Source organism: Ambystoma mexicanum, chromosome 5q, assembly GCF_040938575.1.
Source record: "Ambystoma mexicanum isolate Mex_15411 chromosome 5q, UKY_AmexF1_1, whole genome shotgun sequence".
Classification (NCBI taxonomy): domain Eukaryota; kingdom Metazoa; phylum Chordata; class Amphibia; order Caudata; family Ambystomatidae; genus Ambystoma; species Ambystoma mexicanum.
This window is the reverse complement of record NC_090933.1, coordinates 180,722,065-180,740,613: the sequence shown is the minus strand read 5'-3', so window position 1 is coordinate 180,740,613 and position 18,549 is coordinate 180,722,065.

Sequence of the window (18,549 nt, the reverse complement as noted above, 5' to 3'; positions counted from 1 at the left end):
ATTCCAGGGTGTCAATCTTCCAGGACCTCTCAGCCCTCACCCTACTAATGAGGAAGAAATGCGGTGCCCTCACAAAATGGCTACAGGGGAAGGGGGTCAGATACCGCTGGGGCCACCCCTTCTCCCTATCGTTCGAATGGCAGGTAGAGAAATATCACTTGGCCTCGGGGGAGGACATCCAGAGGGCCACGGACGACCTGCTTGGTGACCTGCCCGCTCCCTCGGGCGGCGGGGAGGGTGGCGCCCAAGACCCCTCCAGAGGCCCGGTTGGTCCGGGTAAGCTCAGCGGCAAGTCAAAGATCAAAGGCACTCGTAAATTTCAGAAAACGAGACATCCACCAACGGCTTCTGAGGACCGCCCGAATCCATGACTATACCACTCTCCGGGGGGTTGAGGAACCCTACCGATGCTCCTGTGCTCTGAGCCTTGGCGGAGCTGGAAATGAAGGCCGGGCTGCACGGGGCCGAGGCCGGGCGCCGCGTTGGCGCGAGGTTTAAACCGCCGGATTGAGGGGCGGGAAACAGTTGAAGGCAATGTTAATGTTTTGGTTGCGTTTTCCCCGATGAGGGGCTAAGTTTGAACCTTGGGGTGGGCGGGGGGGCGGGGGAGTTCGTTGGTTCCCGTCCCGACCACCCACATCGAGGCAATGGTTGGGGTCGACACAAATTGGGGAAAAACAAGAGATGGGGATCCCTAACAAAAGAAATACCCGGGGCTGGGGTAAGAGTCCTTGGTGGTTCGTTGACCAACCCCGACACCTGTTGGGGGGCGTGGACGGACGCCTTACAATGAAAGGGAGTAGGGAAGGGGGGGAGGGAGGGGGGAGGACAGGGAGGGGGAAGTTGGGTGGGGGACACAGGGGATGGGAGGGGGGAATAGCCGAGTCAAACTAGGGTTCACAACGCAGAAACAGACCACAGGGCAACACTGCGACACAGGACAAATAGAAGGGGTTTCCCCACACGACAATGGTTGAGGGCAAGATAGGCACACTCAATGTCAAGGGTCTCAACTCACAGAACAAGAGATCACTGACGAGTAACATGTTTCGCAAACAACAACTAATGGTACTCTTCCTCCAAGAAACTCACTATAGACAGGGCAAGGAATCACCCATAAAGGGAAGGGACATCGGATCCAACTACTGGGCCTCCCACAGAAGCTCAAAGAAGGAGGGGGTAGGGATCCTCTTGAATAAAGCGTTCCACCTCTCCAATATTGAAACCAAGAGGGGCTATGGGGGGCGGTTCCTGGCAATTAAGGGCACCCACGAGGGCGAACGCATCACCCTGGCCACTCTTTATGCACCCAACTCCGGCCAGATTGGATTCCTCACCCAAATCATGGGGACGATCGATGAATGGGCGGAAGGGGCCATGATCCTTGGGGGTGATTTTAATCTTGTAATGGACCCCAAACTGGACTGGTGGACGGCCCGAGGGGTTGAACCCAAGGCGACATCTAGGGATAACATCTCGCTCCGGACTCTCCTGAGGGAACACTATTGGGAGGACGTCTGGCGGACAGCCCACCCAGAACCGGGGGGCTACACATTTTTCTCCCCCCCACACTTTACATACACCAGAATTGACCTGCTCCTGATCTCCAGAGAGGGCGGCGGAGTAGCCACAGACCCACGAGTTGAGGCAATAACCTGGTCCGACCACGAGCTTCTGGTGGCACGCTGGTCTCTCCCCGTCTCCCCCCGGTCATCACACTGGAGGTGCAATGATTTGCTTCTCAGAGACCCAGTCTTTAGGGACTTCCTGAAAGGCGAAATGGCGGCATACTTTGAAACTAACGACAATGGGGAAACAGACATGTCGACGGTGTGGGAGGCGGCAAAGGCCACCTTTCGCGGCCTCCTCATAGCAGAGGGAGCCAGACGCAAACGGGAAAGAGGGCTCATCGAAGCCAAGATACGGGCAGACCTTGGAACCCTGCGGAGTAGGCTCAATCGGGAGGGGACAGGCAGGGAATCCATCTTAACGGAAATGAGGGAGAAGAGACAGGCCCTACACACGGTTCTCATAGGAGAGGTGGTTAAGAAGCTGAGATATACACGACAGAGGTACTACGAGAGGGGAGACAGGGTGGGAACGCTGCTGGCTCGCAGAGCCAGGGGATGCCGACTGGAGAGGAGGGTTGGTCCCATTCGAGGCCGGGAGGGTTCCATGCTTAACAATAAGGCGGAGGTCGTGGGCTCCTTCGCAGATTATTATAAGGAACTGTACACAAAACAGGAGGGAACATCACCAGAGGAGATGAGGGCATATTTGGAGGAATACCCCCCGCCCCACCTATCTGAGGCGGAATTACAGGAACTAGAATCTGACATAACTGTCGACGAGGTCGAGGCAGCCATCAAAAGGCTGAGGGTGGGCAAGGCCCCGGGGGGAGATGGCTACACAGCCGACTTTTATAAACAGTTCGCACCCTCGCTGGTGGAGCCCCTGGCCAAGCTCTTTAACCAAATTCGCAATGAGGGGACGCTCCCGCCCTCCTTCCTCCAGGCCCTAATCACGGTTATTCCAAAGCCAGGGAAGGACCTGAGGGAATGTGGCTCCTATAGGCCCATTTCCCTCCTAAATCTTGATGCCAAGATATTCACTAGGATTCTGGCCTCCCGCCTAGAGAGGTGCCTTCCTCGACTAGTCCACCCCGACCAGGCGGGTTTTATACTCAATAGACAAGCCTCGGACAGCATGCGTAAGACTCTCCATGTGCTGTACTCGAGGGAGATCCGGAGCGAAGGAGCCCTGCTCCTATCCTTAGACGCAGAGAAGGCCTTCGACAGGGTGAGCTGGGAGTTCATGGGGGAGGTCCTCTCGGCGGTGGGGATGGGCCGGAGGTGGATGGGCTGGCTGGCGGCACTGTACTCCTCCCCAACAGCCAGGGTAGTAGCCAACGGGACGAAATCGGAATCTTTCCCTCCGGGGCGGGGTACAAGAAAGGGATGCCCACTGTCCCCCCTGATATACGCCCTAGTCATGGAACCCTGGGCAATTTCAGTACGCAAGAACGAAACTATCACAGGGGTCCAACTGGGCGACTCCCACTGTAAGATTAGTTTGTTCGCAGATGACGTCCTCCTGTATATCACTAAGCCATCACGGACGATCCCTCATGTACTTCAGGCCCTGACGCGCTATGGCAACCTCTCTGGGTATAAGGTCAACCTAAACAAGTTGGTGGCCTTCGTGGGGGGCCAGTTGCCGGAACCTGAGGTACAATATGTACAAAGTCTCCCCTTCCAAATGCAGAGAGAGGGGTTCCGATACTTGGGGATCCAAATTCCATCTACCCCGGGCGACCTCTTTGAGCGTAACTTTACCCCACTATGGACAGCGGTGAAGAGAGATATAGAGAGGTGGGCGGCGGCGGGGTTCTCATGGATGGCTCGGCTCAACCTGATTAAGATGGTAATACTCCCTAAATTTCTATTCCTTTTCCAAATGCTCCCCACCCAGGTGCCGAGGCCCTTTCTTAACTCAATGAAGCGAGTACTGCTTAGATTCCTCTGGGCGGGCAAGAAACATAGAATCTCTTACGATGTCTTGACAAGACCGAAGGAGGATGGAGGAGTGGGGTTCCCCGATTTCGATGCATACTACAGGGCATCTCAGCTAAGGATCTTGGTTGACCATTTTAACCCAGGGACGGAGAAACAGTGGGTGGCCCTGGACAATAGACTTCTCGCCCCAGTCACGATTGATGAGCAGTTATGGGTCCCAAGAACACGCATTTCGAAGAGGGTACACGAACACCCAGTACTGGGGGTCCTCTGGTCGATCTGGAAGGAGGGGAGTTATTTCAGGTGGCTCACGACTTGGCCCTCACCGCTGAGTTGCATCTGGGCACCTCCATTCCTGGCCAAAATAGCAGAACCAGGGGCATACCAGAGTTTGTACGAGGCGGGCCTGGTTAGGGCCTGCCATCTATGGGTGGGGGGATCCTTCATGCCCCTTCCAGACCTCGAGGAGGCGCTAGGTCTGGGTAAACTGTCCCCATTCCGCTACCTTCAGCTTAAGGGAGTTCTTTCAGAACCTTCATGGGGGGACACTCTTAGGAGAGACCTCACGGACTTTGAGAAAACAATCATCTCCACCCGGGGCTCCAGGGGGGTGATAGCCCGGTTGTACAGACTCCTCCTGTTTTCAATTCCAAGGGACCCCCCCCCGGCACGAACGCAAAGGGAAAGAGACCTGGGAAATGCAATAGATGATAGGAGATGGTCCAAGATGTGTATCCGAGCTCATCACTCAACCACATCCCTCCAATATAGACACCAGGCATTAAAGGTTCTACACAGGTGGCACTATCCCCCCCAGAGATTATCTAGAATGCTCCCGGGCTATGACCCACACTGCTGGAAATGTCGCAACACCACTGGAGATTACATACACATGTGGTGGTCGTGCCCCAGGGTACAGATGTATTGGGGAGAGGTCCTATCCTGGATCAAGGGAGTGGATGGGATAGACAGACCCCTCTGTCCCTGGCTGCTCCTCTTTGGGATCGAGGTCGGGGACGACCAGGAGGACACCCAGGGCCACATGCTCCAGGTCATGCTTGTGGCGGCCAGGAGTTGCCTGGCCCAAAAATGGAAAAACCCAAACATGCCACAGGAAAAGGAATGGGTAGCCAAGGTCCGAGCGATTTACGATATGGAGTTCCTCACGCATGTCCTTGATGAATCCAGAACTAACATCGGAGAACTTTGGCTTCCGTTCTTTGAGAGATACGAGAGCAATGCGTGAGGGGTCCAGCCCTCAGGACGGGCCCGGCTCCGCCCCTTGGACAGGGCGATAATGTTCAGGTGGGGACCCCATAGACACCCACTGATTGGGACATGTTCTCTCCCCCCCACAAGGGGGCCTTGAAGGGTTGAGCCCAAGGACAAATGTGCAAGATGTGCTTAACGCCTGTGCTCTGTGAATGTGTATTGGACTCCGCAGTGTTGAATTCAGACTCTACTTTGACCATACGGCTAGGGGGGTGGGGGGGGTGGGGGGTAAAAAGGGCTATTGGTAGGAATGTTCCTTTGTCTTTTTAAAATGTAATGTTTGTTTCTCTGATGCAACGTTTGTAGTAATAACCCACAAAATGTCAATAAAAACATATTTTCAAAAAAAAAAAAAAGTGACAGGATTTCAATATTGGGCACTCGCATACATATGCAGTCAATGTGGATCATGGTCAGCAATAGCATTTGTAAGTGATTCATGTGTAATCAGACATTTTTATTACAATAGTGCAAAAATGTCAGTACTGTTAATGGGCAAGGCAGACAATACTAGTTGCTCATGGGATACAGGTACTCTCCCATACCAAGCATAGGGTTTAAACAATAGCCAGGACATAACAGGTGTACTCATTTGGCAAAGGAAGACAGTTTGTACAGTCTTTGGTAATGGCTGCCTCGGGAGGCTGTGATCTGCAGCTTCAGGACAGTAATGTTATAGTTTGTATGAGAGTCTAGTAGTGGGTTTGAGCATGCTCACCTGACAGTAATTCCATGTCTAAGAATTACAGCAGCGTAATGGCACCTGGCTCCTGTGGCGTTCTGTCAGCTCCGTCAGCATAGGCCTTCATTCCTAGGCCGGCTAGTGGTCTGCCGGCTCCTCTGCACGGTGCTTCTGAGCTGGGTGTGCTGCTCCTGCAGCACACGACGGCGACAATGCTGGGGAACTCCTGCTCCAACATAGGAAGGGGTGGGTGTAATTGGATTCAGCTCCGTCAGCATATGCCTTCTTTCCTAGGCCTTACTTCACAGGCTGGCTTGTAGCCTGCCGGCTATTGGGTAAAAGTAATAACAAATGTGGCAGCCAATCCAATGCAAGGGGGAGCCAGGCACACAATGCTACAAGATCAGGCAAAAGTTCAAATCTGGGCGGCAGCCATCTTGGAAGCTTTTTGCTTCATGGATTCTAATGGATTTGGGTCACAGACACGAAATATGCATCCAGTTCAATGAAGGTAGCTTGTTAAACACTAGAAGATTGTGGATGTGGAAGCTTTTGCATCTTGGATTCTAATGGATTTGGGTCACAGACACATATATGCATTCAGTTCAGTTAAGGTAGCTTGTTAAACACTAGAAGATTGTGGATGTCAGGGAAAACCTAACAGCTGGTAGCGCGGATCGGGGTGCAGTGAGGGGCATCAAGGCTTCAAGGCAGTGGGTTAAAATGCCTGGAGCTTACCTCCTCTGCACGGTGCTTCTGAGTTGGGTGTACTGCTCCTGTATGTAATGTACACAAGGATCCTAGCAGATTGACTTAAGACTGTTCTGACTTTACTAATTGGCCTGAACCAGTCTGGGTTTAGCCAGAGCTGAAACATGTACGACAGTATCAGAAGGATTCTCGACATAAGGGACAGGTCTTCTGTCTTCGTAGCCCTGGATGCAGAGAAGGCTTTTGAGGATGTAGAATGGTGTTATATGAAGAAAGTGGTATGGCACTTTGGATTTGAAAGGCTAATTACATGGATCCATGGGATAGGTGGGGTCATTGGGTCGATCAGCGATGGAGTTTCACTTTGGCATGGAACAAAGCGCTCCCGTTTTCCCTGGTCATGGACCCCTGCACATCCTATTTCACCCAGGGCTTGCGATGTGCTTCTTCATACAACAAAATCAGCCTTTGTGAAGTCACTTCATGTGACATCAACGGGTAATAGGCCATGTGATGACACTTCCTGTGATGTCATCAGGTGTATGATGTCACGTTTGCCACCATTGGCATGTTGGTGAATTAAAGTCCCTCTATCTGGGAGCTTTCTGCTAGAAGTCAGATCCGCAGTTGCTGAGATAATGTATGAGCTGGTTCCAGATGACCCTTTTTTATTGTCCTTGAAGCTAATGCCCAATAGTGTTCTGAGGTTCCTCCATTTGCCATTGACCTTAAACTTACCGACAAACCCAAAGTGCAGCATACAATAAGTTGGCTTCCTGCAATCAATTTGATATAGGACTTCCTTTTCAAAATATATATATTTCTGGACAAAATTACCAAACATTTAGGAGCTACTAATTTTCATCAATGTTTATTTACGACATCTGGGACAATTGCCCAACCTCTCAAGAGGACCACTTATGATATACTTTATATATGTTTTCCTTTTTGATCTTTTTGAACATTTGACGAATCTAGCTGCTTGTTCCCAATGGTGTGTCACGTCTCTATTAAAATTGGTGCTTCCTTGATTTGCCTGTGTATGCCAATATCCCTTCTACAAGTCATTGTTCCAGCTTTTTTATGTGTCATACTTCATGACATCTGATTATTTTTGATTCTTCTAAAATAACCAAAATTGCCTTGCTTCTTTTTCCTTGATCAATCTTCATGTTCCCCAATGACATAGCTCATTATACTGGACTGTATCATACTGTGAAATACCAAATTACACCCTGCATGTCATATACATTAGTGCTAATATTTGTGAACCTCCTTTCTCGTTTATTTTTCCACAAGAGATAGGGACTGCGTTATGCTCCAGGTCATACGAGTTTTCTAGAAGCAGCAGTCATCCATTCCAAGACCATTTTCAGTTGGAATATATATGAATACTGGCCAACATCTAGGACAATGGGCCGCCGTTGAACTTTGATCTCCCCAACGCCTTCCTTGAAATGTGCTGATGTTATCTGGCTATCTACATGTGTACATGCTTCTTTGTAGCTATTTGATTAAGTCCTTGGGGGTCCACACCAGTAAGGTCTGCATAATATATTTGATCAGTTATTCAAAATCATCATATAAATATGTGGGTCATTTTGGGACATTATGTTGGTAAAGTGTGGAGTAACGATTAACTAGAAGTCACCTAAAGAGGTGATGTTGGTGTGATCCATGCAGACCAGCAACTCCTCTTGAAAAGGGAGACTGCAATCATCAGCGTTGTTGAAGACAGCGGGCGTATAATAGCTGTACTGTGAGTTAGTGTGAGGATTGCATAAGGTGTTTTATATTCTATTGAATATATATTATATTTGGGGTTTTGTTTTCTTTTTCTTTATAATGTATTCTCGGTTTTTAACTAGTTTGATTTGTATTTTATGCATGCTAATAGTGTGAAAAGGTTTACTGTAACCAAAAACTCTTTAAATAATAAAATGAAATAGCTGTCAAAACCCAAGACTTTGCCGAAGACTTTCTATTCCCGAACAAGCCACAGAGTCGTCGCTCCTATAAATAATCTGATAGCAAAAGGCATTATTGTACGCTGCTCATATTCTCTTTTGCCCTGGAATTGCTTAAAAGCATGCAGGACTCACCAGAATCCTTGTGCACCACAGATCTCCTGGAGAGTTGACAGTTAACCAGGCTCCATTCTTGAACATGTTGTGGTAGGACACGCCCAGCATTGCAAAACATGTTATTGGGATTAGAGCTATAAAAAGCAGTGCTGGAATGAGAAATCTGTGAGGGGAAAAATTAAGGAATTATTTTCGTTTGTCTTCAGAATTAAATCTTCACAAGCTGTACTACAAGAAATGTAGGATATAGTGTCCCTGGTATACATGACAACGTTTCAAAATCTACAGTAATTCCCTTCCGTAATCATAAACCCTATACAGTCAAAATATTTGAGCTGGTTATGAAACACGCAAGTATTTATTCTAATCTCCTGACTGGACCGAAACATAGAAATAGCTGTAATGGCTTCCAAATGGTAACAAATTGCTAGAAATGCAAATGAAAAGGAAAAACAAAACACCACAACTGTGAAATTGGTTCTGCAAGAATACAGTATGTTAACAAAATCACTCAAAAGCAACATTTACTAATTTGAGAGCCTACTTTGCGAACTCTTAAAGGCAGCCCTGGGCTTTTTGATTTTCATGTGTTAGTCAATATAGCAAACATTTCTTTGTATTTTGAGTACTTCAAGTAATAACAAAAACAATGACAATGACCTATAGCTATGCTTAAACACACACACACACACACACACATTTAAGTTTTTTGGCAAAACACATTGGGCTTGTTGCCTTTTTCTTTTACACCGAAATGATAACAGGTGGGTCAAGATGTACATATTGGGCCTCATTACGAATACGGCGGTAAGGCAACAATGGCGCTGGTAGTGCTACCGGCGCCGTTATTACCATACCGCCACATTATGAGTTCTGCTTGCGGGTGCTGCTCTGCACGCCTGGTCAGACCAGGTGTGCAGAGTTGCACCCGCGAGCAGAACTCGTGATTGCACCGGCACCGTTACAAACTGTGCCGGTGCAACCATGCTCCCCCACCCCCATTCTGCCCTATGAGACAGAATGGGGATCGGGAGCCCAGTCATACCGGCACCCGCAAATGGGCCATTACTGGCCCATTCAACTCGTAATGGGCCGGTAATGGCCCATTTGCGGGTGCTGGTGCGGGTAGCGAGTTTGGCGGTAGCCGTGCCCTTTTTAAGGGCACGGCTACCGCCAAACTCGTAATGAGGCCCATTGACTTTAATGCAGACCTGTTTTGGCGCCACAATTGTACACTGCAAATAGCCTGGCCCATTGCCCAGAACTAATCCTGACATTTTCTGATAAACTCCAATCACCCGAATTTCAGGCGGGTCATCCAGGTCAAGTTCAGAATTAACTTTCTGAGAAACATGTCCAAGTTAGGACTTGTGGGCTTTAACGGGGCATACATGACTGAGATTTGTTTTCAGTTTTAGCTAGATGATTTTAGAGAGGCAGAAGAAAGTTGTTGGAGGCAGGTTTAGGAAATGTAGGCAAGCGTTTGTAAATTGGAAATAGAGTAGCTGAGTAGGAAGAAGACAAGGAGAGGTAATGTAATGAGGAGTCAGAAATGTGCACTTGGGGCAGGTTTTGTTTGAAATGGTTTTGTTTTTTTCTGTTTGTGCTGTGTAACACATTTAGTGATTTGAATTGGGTGAGCAACACAAGTGCCATGAAGTGAGCCTACAGAGAGAGAAACCGAGAGAGAGAGAGAGAGAGAGAGAGAAGCTTTAGTGACTATGAGAAACCACACTTGTGTCGTTTGCTTTTGTGCGAAACCTATAGGTGTATGAAACAAATACTAGTGATTGTGGGAGGCAGGAGATGCCAAGAATTCAGTGTCATTAAGTGAATATAAATGTACATTTGCCACAGAAATACGAGAAAAAAAACGTGCCCAGCTTGTGCTTCACACTAGAGAGGAGGAGAGATTCCCTAAAGGGAGCTTGTGCAAGACACACACTCGTGATATTTGTGGGAGAACGTAGTAGAGCGTCAATCAGGCACAAGATTCCACGGAGTGAGTGAATATACACATGCCATTGTGTTCTACTTGGGGAAAAAGGAGGAGAACCTGTCACGGTTGTCAGGTACCTGAATTGTCTTTGAGGATTGCCCGGCCCAACTTCCTACAACACCCAGGAGTGCTCTTAAAATGTACACAGCCCCCCTAAGGAGAAATAGAAACGTGTGAGGAAAACGGTCACCATAATGCAGGAGGACTCTCAGACTGTAGGGGGGAACAAACAACATCAGCCACGCACACAGCAAGGCTAACAGGCCAGAGCAGGACCAACACTCAGCCTGGATCAGAACCACCTGTACAAAGATTATTCTACCAGGACCAATTACTAAGATCCGAACCCATATATATTACAGCAAACCTAGCAACCGGTTTACAAGAAATATCTAAGTTACAAGGGCCATCCGGGCCCCTTAGTATCTGCCACTCGATGAACATATCAAAATACTTCCGCTACTAAACAAAAAAACCCTCCTGAGGAACCAGACCACACAATCTGGAGAAACACGTGTCCAATAATTGAAACAACAAATGGCTTTACCTTGAACTTTTTTCATCCATTCACAACTAAGGGCGCGGATCACCACTTGGTGTTCCTAATGTTTTGATGTATAGGGGGAACAAGGAAAGTGTTTAGCAAAGGGAAGCAATGTGAAATAATCAATAAAACAGTACTTGTGGACATACCCATAAAGCTATTTGATAACAGAATACATCCATGGGTACGGAGTCCGTAGGTCAGGAAACCGCATGTCCAAAGGAGGCGTGAAAAAAGAAAAAGGAAAACCAAACAAGGTCCCTACCCGCTGAACACGTGCGACCTAAGGGAAGCAAGGATTTCCTTTGTGGATGGTTCGTCAGCGTCTGTCAGCTGACCAGCATGACAGCCCTTGCATTGCACGTTGCCACAGGGCCTGCTGGGAAGTGTAGTTCTTCCAAGCTTGTAGCCACCATGGTGTTCCCCGATGATGTATGTACGCCGAAAACACTGTGAGCGGGGAGCGCTTCCTGACAGAACGAAGGAATCCCTGTCTTCAGCTTTTGTAAGACACAGTCATGTGATATTTGTATGAAAAAATAGCAGACATTCAGCAAGGCGGGAGATACAATTCAGTTTCCGTCTGTTAAATTGAGTTAATGACACACATGACATAGGTGACACTTGGGTGGAGGAGGTGGACCAGGAAGAGCAGTGAATCCTTCAGGGTAGCTTGTGATGTGAACATATTCCATTTAGTTTCCATCTCTTGAAGTGATTTAATGGCACACGTGAGTGAAACATTTAATTAACACCTGAGTGAAAAAGGAGGAGCAGGGAACTATGAAGCCAGCATGTGTGAGACACACACTCAATGATAATTGTGAGAGCGAGTAGCAGAGATTCAAGAGTGGGAAATGCCATCCAGTTTCTGTCTACTAAAGTGTGTGAATGACACACGGGCCACTGAATGACAAGTGCGGGGTGCAAGATGGTCAGGGAATCCCCAAGGGCAGCTTGTATGAGAGATGCACTCACAGGGTATGTGTGGTTGAAAGTAGGAGATTCAGAGAGTCGAGAGATACCCTTCGGGGCGCGCTGAATGACACATTTGGACAACATGTCTGGAGCACCAAAAAAAGCCAGTGACAGGGGAGACATGCTGCTTGGGGTCTTCTGGCATCATCAGCAGCACTTGTTGTGTGCACTGGTGATACCAGTTTTGCACATGGTAAATTGAAAGTATCAGTCAGTCACATAACATTATTTCGGCAAAAAGCCATAAACGTTTTACAAACAAACCGAACATCAGAAAAATACATTTCCAAATATAAACACCCCAATTAAATTTCCCAGTTGTTCAATCGGTTCGGAGGAAGGACCAACTACATCTTCATCCCAATACAGCTTGGAGTAAGGCACAATAAAGTCTCATCTAATTTAATGGACAGTAAACCTTACAGTTCTAGGCCTAAAGGCCTCAGTAAAGGGCCTCTTTTCTAGCGGAACAGAATTTGCTCCTGAGAGCATGGACCGCTGAAGCGTATTTTCACAAATAGGGGGATTAAGTTCTAGTGAGGAGTTTAACAGAGGTCGACATCTCTTGGCATAGTTCAAAAAACCCTCAGCCCGACGGTGGGCTCTAAAGTCAATTCTGATAGAGTTGTGTGTATTTGTACCCTGGCCATGGATCCTAGAACATCGTGTGATTTATTTGCTCCCTTGTGTTGAATGGGCAGCCCCTCACACCCTGAATCCAGTGAATGCACTTTTTGAGGAGTGCATCACTGGGCTCGTGGTGGTTCGGGGCTAGCTTGGGCACCTTATAGAGCTAGATTGACCTCCCTGAGCCAATGACCTTCTGCTATATGCAGGTGACATGTGGGAAACACGACACTGCCCTGTTTTCGTCCATCCTGGTGAAGTTGTTGCCCAAAATACCCTGGGTGCCTTGGAGCCCAGAGAATGTGTTAGCGATAGGGGTGGGGGCAGGGGGAACAGCAAGTATACATACCATAAACATGGTTGTTTTAAACTATCTGGGGAATCCATCTTTAACTTCCGGCTTGGTTGTTGAGGGGATGTTTATTCCAGATTCAAAGTTCAGCCCATTACCCCCCCTGGATGTCACTAGTGGTATGTGGGCCTGCTTCAGGCACTAATAAGTCTGCTTCCTCTGTAATAGCTTGGGCCCTTCCCACTTGTCCCTGGCTGATCACTTGCCCCTCTCTGCACGTGTCCCAGCCCCTACCAACCAGTTCAACTAAATCAGACTATTTTTTTTTAAAGTCAAGATTTCGGCCAGCACCATGCTGCATTGGCACACGATGGATCCTGCCCTCTTGCCCCCGGTGGAGAAATAGATTTATAGTCTGCAGTTTGCCCACAGAGCAGGAGGGAGCCCAATAGACTTTTATCTGATGCAGGGTCTCTAAGTGCTCCCACCAGTACAGCGTTCATCCCCAATTTTACCGTTCCTCCAACTTCAATCATTGGATTTTCTTCACCCACAGGTGACCCATTAGGGAACTCAATCGGGCATGGGGTGGACTTACTTGGCCATGTAGGCCAGATGGACTCACCGGGGGCGGGCTTCTTCAAGTACGAAATGCCCCACTTCCCAAAATGGTTGCGTTAAAGGAAGCAACCATATTACAGTTACTCTCCATCTCAGAACCACTATAGACACGGGCAGGTGGAGCTGCAAGGGCCACAAGCATAGTACAGCTGCTAATAATAGAAGGCCCGCGGTCTGGATCAGTATCTCCCTCTTGGGGAGTAACCATACCCTTAGACAGCAACACTGTTCACTCTGTAGAGGAGCAGCTGTATACATCTGCAGGAGATCCCGCCCCCCTGACTCGCCTATATTGGAGACATGGGACCATGCCTTGCCTGACACCATCTATTGTACCAATACCGCAGTGAGTCTTTGGAAGGAGATACCCATTGAGACAACCCAATCAATTGTACGATTGTACCCCCAAAGTGAAGACAACCTGCAGGAGGAACTCCCTGAAGTAATATGAGAAGGAGCTAAGCAAATGAACTGATAATGTCATAAGAAAGTGTGCACAACGTCCTGAGATACTTAAATGACGACAATGTATGGATCCTAAAGGATAGATGAAGTAAAGAATTGAGTGAGCTAGCAACATGGAAAAGAAGATTACACATTAACAAAGTGCTGCAGACAACAGAAGCTCAGTAAATGTGCAGACGCTGAAACGCAAAGTATATCAAGTCACCATAGAGGCTAGCTATGAGTAGTGAATAGCATGCAGTCCGAAGCCACCATTGTACAGAAACTGAACATTGGTATCATGAAATAAGTAAGCCAGAAACCATGAAGGGAGAGTGAAAAGCTGTGTCGCAGCCGAATAACAGGCTCATGCAGCTGCATGGTGCGGCTGTCTAGCCTGAAGTCAATATCCGAGAAAAAGAGGTCAGCTATCTAATCTGAACAAGAGCAAGTGTGTGGAGGATGAATCTTCTCATGTTAAGGTGCAAGAAAGAACGCAAAGAATGCCAAGTTTTAATTAATTTAGAGCATTTGAAAGCTGCAGAATGGACCAGATTGTGGTTTCCTGTCACATGAGCCAAGGAGGGAAATAAGAGTTTGAACTTGGAGTTCCAGACACAATAGCGAATGCCCTCACTCCCGTGCATTCCCAAAGACGAGAATACTCTGCAAGGCCAAGTACACAGACAATTTCATGGCAGAAGGCATGGGTGATGAGAGATGCTAGGCTAATTGGGTGGTGAGGTAGTTTCATGTCCTATCTTTCTGCACCTGGGTCTGTGCTTACGTGCTGCTAAATGAACCGAATGTTCCAGACATGGCACAAGCATGCCAGCCAATTGCATTAGTCTGTATAACAAAGGACCTTATAGCTTGTAAGACCAATGATAAATTGTGTATCTAATGTTTCTGAAATTACATGTTTTAAGAGGTAGGCATAAATTGTCCACCTGACAGCCAGTAATAATCCAAGCTCCTCTATAAGTGTATATCTAGATGTTTCCCTTAAGCACTCCTGACCCTTGATAGGTTTATCACTAGTGCCATGTGGTATGACGTCATTCTGATGCATTATTGAGTATAAGAATTGTATCTTTTGTGGAGATCATTGAGAGACTGAACGTACGTTCGTTGATGTTCGTTGTAACCTCCCTGTTTTATATAATTGTTAATAAACAATACTTGCCATCTTCTTGAGTTTGTCTGGTTATTTCGACTCAGAATTATTCCATTGTATATGCACGTTCCAAAGGGCCATAACCTCAAGTGGTAGCCGAGATTGGTTTCAGATCCAAACCAGTTTGACTTTAGAGTTTCGGTCGATCGGGCATCCTCTGTCATTAGCTGGAAGATCGTGGAGTTTCCTGTGGAGAGCGGCCAATAGAAATAAACTTGCAAGAAGAACCGAGACAGTGGGCAGGTCCCTCTATAAATAAACCCCTGATCGGTTTCCACGGGAATTCCGTGGACGGAAGGCAAAGTGGTCGGATTGGAGGAGGAGTCAATACCGAAGGCCTCGTGTTGGTTAACGGATGTAAGTAGACTAAGGGAAATGGCAATATAAAGGGGAGGGATTGGGATATTTTTAAAAGTAATAGAATCTTTTGGAGATAAAGGAACGCCTAAGTAATACTATTTCAAGGGAGATAGAAGATGTCCCAAATTCCAATCTGAATATTAAGAGAGATAATATGCACAGTCAGGACTGTGAAAGGTGAAGTCTTAAACCCTGTATAGGGTAATATAAGTGGAGGCGTGGGAAGTATACCCCTTATTATAAATGGTTATAAAAGAAGGGAAGGTGATCACAGGGGTTATTAATGCATCTTGTGTCATTATTTTGAGTATTGTTTGTTGTGTGAAGTTTTGAGAGGTAATAAACTGTGAAGGTTGGGAGTAACATTTTTTGTAATTAAGGTGTAATGAACAATTGGCGCCAATCTGAAGACAGATAGGTTGTTGAAATAAAAGAGGATTGAGCAGCGATTGATGGTGCTTGCTCATTTTTTAATAGTGGTGGCCGACTATCCTTGAGATAGAGAGTTTGTTAATGATATGGTAAGTATCGACAATAAGGTACATGGTAGGGGGGCGTGGCTAACCGCCATGTAGAGCGGACGTGTCTCGTGTGAGCTCTGAGTTGATGTGCCACTATAAGCTGTTTCTACTTAATTTTAACTAACTTTGGAACCCGGCAAGCGGCACCGTCTGTAACGGAACCCCATCTACATACATCCGAACCATCTGCCAGTCGACCGAAGACTACGAACGCCGTTGTAAGGCGGACGAATTGTGCCGAGCAGAGTGAGCCAAGATGGCGGCTCCCGCGTCCTGACGTCGGAGGACCGGAGCTCGCCTGCACTGCAGAGGACGTAGCCCGCCGAGACAAGCGGCAGACCCGGAGCTGATAGCCCACGCTGGGATCGAGGGAGAGGAGCGGTGCGGAGGTGCGATCGGGCCCCTGAGCCCACCGACCAGCCTGGGGAGAGCAGCGGAGCCCAGCTGAGCCGGGAGGAACGCCAGCGAGACCCGTGGCCGGCCGGCGCGGCGTAGGTAGGCAGAAGGGGGCTGACCCAGCCCGAACTGGGATTCCGGGAGTGGTGGGAACGCGGGGCTGGCCCCCCTAGAGCCACCGGAGCCCTTGATCCCGACCCTGCGCCCTGGACTGACTACCCGCCCGTTCCCTGCAGCGCCTCCGATAAGAGGCCCCAGCGCTCCTGAGGCCTCGGAGCTCCCCCGCTGCCCGGGTTTGCCTGCGCCCGTTGGCCGGGGGGTTCTCGCCTGGTGCACAGTGTCCCCGCGGGCGTCCGGGCGCCCGGGGGCGCTCTCGGTGAACTGGCCGCCTGGCTTGGCGGAATCGAGCCGGCATCAACCCCTCAACAAGAGGCATCAGCGCTCCTTCACTGCCCGGATTTACCTGGCACCCTGCACCCGGCGGCCGGTGGGATCCCGCCTAGAGCGCGGTGCCCCTACGGACGCCTGGGCGCCCAGCGGCACCCACGACGAACTGGCCAACCTGCTTTGCCATAACATAGGCCTGTTCCACTGATCTGGGGGCTTGCATTGCGCGCCTCCCTGACCCATGCCCATCCGTTGCCCAATAACTCCGCTGGAAGGCCCCCTCGGATCATCTACCACTGGAGGGGGTGCCCAATCACCACAACACAGCGGAACTTCGGAGCATCACCACCTCTGGGCAACCCATATCGGTGAACTGCCTCCACCTGCCTCCACCTGCCCTCTTGAACGCACATTGCCTTCCCTCCCATATCACTGGGCCGCTGCCCCCTCTGTGGCGACCCCCGGGTGCCCCCAGGACACAAAGACACCTACAGATCTTCGCCTCGATCCCGGGTGGCGCTGCCGGGTGGGCCTTGCGGTGTCAGTGAGAGGTTCCCCTCTGCAGCGGGAATCTGCGGACTGCCGCCTGTGCCCTAGGCGCCGCCGGAGCTGGACCTCTGTGCATCCCCGAGATGGCTGGTAAAAACAGCAAGCCCCGACAGCGGCAGACAACCATGGATACTTACACAGCCAGCGAGTCAACAGGCCTCGCGGACCTGAGTGGGGGGACCACAGACCCTCATTCAGACCCCACAACTACAACGCCTACCGAGCCCAGCAACACCCAGATCCTGGAGGCCATCAGGCTGCTTCAGGCGACAATGGAGCATAAGATAGATGCTGTTGCTACAGACCTGGGCCTCCTAAGACAGGACGTCCGAACCCTGGCTGGGAGGACGGAGGTGCTCGAGACACAGGTCAGGGAAAACACTGAATCTAAAACACACCTCCTCCGGGACGTAGATGAACTCCAACAAAGGGTCAAAAACTTGGAAAATAGAGCAGAGGAGGCAGAGGGGAGAGCCCGACGTAATAACATTCGCCTCCTCGGGCTGCCTGAGGGCTCCGAAGGCTCAGACCCCACAACCTATGTAGAAAACCTCCTCTTACAGGAAGTGGGCGCCGGGAAACTCTCCCAGGGATTCACGATTGAACGGGCCCATTGCTCCCTCGCTAGGAAACCACCACCTGGGGCCCCACCAAGACCTGTGATAGCTAAAGTTCTCAACTACAGGGACCGTGAAGCAATCCTGGCTTTTTCCCGAACAGGCGGCCAGATAATACGTGACTCTGCCAAAATCGCTATTTACCCCGACTATACCTTCCAGGTTCAAATAGACAGAGCCCAGTTCATACACACGAAGGCCAGATTGAAAGCCGCCGGGCTGCGCTACATGCTCCTGTACCCGGCAAAACTGAAAGTACTGCACAAAAACAAAGCACACTTGTTCGACACCCCTGCACAGGCCAGGGACTGGATGGACGGTCTACAAATACCGGATATTGAAGAAAGGAAACAGAAGCCTAGATGATTGCTCCCCATTAACTTGCTGGGAACTGCGCGTCCTTCATCCACTACCGGTGGGTGCACTGAAATTCCATACAGCTGAAAGGATCCTTCGCTAGGAGACGCACGAGTCAAGGTTCACTCCAACCCCTTGAAAGTTCTTTTTTTTTTTTGGGTACATATACCCTCCCGTAGGGCACCTGGAGCCAATGTACGGTTCCAAGGAGCAGAAACGGGTTTGTCATAACGAGGGAGACCTCGCTGGGCTGGTTCTATGTTTGACTTGTTTGCAGTTATGGGGGGGGGGTGGGACACAGGGAATAAAGGGGAGGGAGCAACGGGGGGGTTACACCCATGTTGGGAATTTTGTTCAACAAACACCGAGATCACTGGATAACCTCACAACAGATCCACCATTAATTGGACCTTGCT